The sequence below is a fragment of the Hydractinia symbiolongicarpus genome, chromosome 1 (genome assembly GCF_029227915.1).
Source record: "Hydractinia symbiolongicarpus strain clone_291-10 chromosome 1, HSymV2.1, whole genome shotgun sequence".
In the NCBI taxonomy this organism is placed as follows: Eukaryota; Metazoa; Cnidaria; class Hydrozoa; order Anthoathecata; family Hydractiniidae; genus Hydractinia; species Hydractinia symbiolongicarpus.
The window spans coordinates 34,635,710-34,638,209 of NC_079875.1; the positions used below are offsets into that span (position 1 = coordinate 34,635,710).

General features: G+C 38.2%; 1 pseudogene; it reads right to left on the minus strand.

Moving 5' to 3' along the window:
• Nucleotides 1–778: 778 nt before the first annotated feature.
• Nucleotides 779–2,500, minus strand: part of LOC130620433 (large subunit ribosomal RNA) — a 7,096-nt pseudogene continuing 5,374 nt past the window's right edge.

Genomic DNA, 2,500 nt, shown 5'->3' on the forward strand with positions numbered 1-2,500 from the left:
TTGAGCCAGAGCCGTATTACCGTAAGAACTGAATGACAACTCAACAGTCTTTACAGCAACACAAATAAACTCTGATACCAACGCATAAGAGATTGTGTCACAAAGAAACAATAACAACCAAACTCTAGTCGAGTTCACTCATTTCTCATTGCTTCTCTGTTCTACCCTCTCTACATTATATAGCACGTTTTTCCAGTTTCTGACACTAAAGTGGGGACTTAGGAAAAAAAATCGATTTTTTTTAAAGTTAACCGGAATGTGCCGTAACGCATGCGCGTTTGTTACTGATAGGCCCAGCAACATTCCGAACATATTTTTATGACGGTTAAGCCTCATGGGACCTGAAAATAACAAAATACGGCATAACACATAAACGGCTTGAGAAATTGAAGAAGTGAGAGGGTACGCCACACCACCAAAATTTTTTTTTTAAAAAAAAGACCCACAACCGTATCCAAAGCAGTAGCATTACCCCTAGGCCCCAGCCTAGGCTTTACCTTAACCCTGAACATAGCCCTAGTCCGTAATTCTTGCTGTAATCCATACACTTGTAATCTATACATACAGTTGTAATCGATACAGTTGTAATCCATACACCTTTAATCCAACACTTTTAATCCATACATCTGTGTCTCCAAATATTAAACCGAGGTGATAAAGATGAATGGTACAGCACGCACGCATCACCTTTTTTAAAAAAAAAGTTCAGGTAAGCACAAGATAACTGGTACTCCACGGTACAAAGCAGTTGGTTAAAAAAAGGACTTGTCACAAAGTGACAAATCTGTCGAACAGAGGCTTAATCTCAGAAGATCGTAGCACAAAGGCTACTCTACTTTTTACAATACCACGTTCTTGTTTAAGTCGTCTGCATAGGATTTATCTCTGGAAATTTTAGATTTTGATAGTTGCAGCACCTCGACGGTTTTTCTCCGACTCAGTGCATTGGGACTTAGGAACGACAGAAGCCGTTCTATTCTTGTTCGCCTAAGATTATCCAGAGGTAATTATCATTGCTTTCTAGCACGGATTCTGACTTAGAGGCGTTCAGTCATAATCCAACAGATGGTAGCTTCGCACCATTGCTTTTTCAAGCAAGTGCAAATGCCAATTGTCTGAATCTGCGGTTCCTCTCGTACTGAGCAGAATTACTATTGCAACAACACTTCATCAGTAGGGTAAAACTAACCTGTCTCACGACGGTCTAAACCCAGCTCACGTTCCCTATTAGTGGGTGAACAATCCAACACTTGGTGAATTCTGCTTCACAATGATAGGAAGAGCCGACATCGAAGGATCAAAAAGCAACGTCGCTATGAACGCTTGGCTGCCACAAGCCAGTTATTACTTAAGACTTCACCGTTTCACACATACGTATCTGATAATACTCTCTTATTAAACATAATGTCATCATTTTACTTATATAATAGTAATAACTTTTGTGAAACATTTAAAAGTAGATGCAGATATTTGTCAGTGGATAGGCCATTTAGTAAGAAGAAAAATTGCCTGTAGAACCTTGGTGCTGGAAAGCCTCGTTCTCATGTTATTAACAGTTTAATGTTTTTGACAATAGAAACCGTCCAGTGTGTTTTGTATAGGACGGGTCTTACATGCATTTTTTGACAATTTTTTCTCAGTAACTACAACGTTTTAACGAAATCATAAAAAGCAAACTTATAAACAAAGGCATTTTAAGAAAAATGGCGGAATATTTTTGTGTGACTTTGGCTAGAACCAGACTTATGACGTCACAAAGTGCACGGTCAAACCTTCATAAATTCTAAAATTTCAAAAAATTTTAACTGCTGACGTCAGCATTTTTATAAAAAACGGACAAGAATTTCATGGTAGCAAATTTGGAGATCTATTACCATGCAAAATTTGGAGGTCAAAGGTCAACCGGAAGTACCTGTTTTGGGGCCTTACTTTTTTTGGTCTTTTTAAAAACAGGTAAATCGCTATAGCTTCTGAAATATTGAAGGTATTTCTTAAATCTTTGGCAGATATGTAAAACACTTCAGGCTAAAACCGGGTAGGAGCACAAATTCCCGATTTGTGGCTCTGCGGGGGGTCCAGAAGCCCTAAAATGTCAAACATTCAAGGCCAAATAAAATGCTGACGTCAGCGTTTTTTTGAAAAAAAATTCGTGTGAACCTTTGTCATGTCAAGATGGTTCATTGTGCCAAATATAAAGCCAATCCGACATGTCGTTCGGGATTTCCGATTTTTCCGATTTTTCCCTAATTTGGTGAAAACGCACGTATTGGCATGTTTAACATGCAATATTGGCCTTGCACAATTATTATTGAACGCAATATTTTACACAAATACTCACCACGTTAACCTCTCAACGCCTGGAGAAAATAATTGCCATTTGACTTTACGTTGCAGAATCATAGCGTTTCCAATTTCTCACAATTGCTGTTTTAACAAGGAAAAAGATGCGTTTTAGCATTTTTCGCGACCCATAACATCGTTTTATGATGTTGTTATCTCG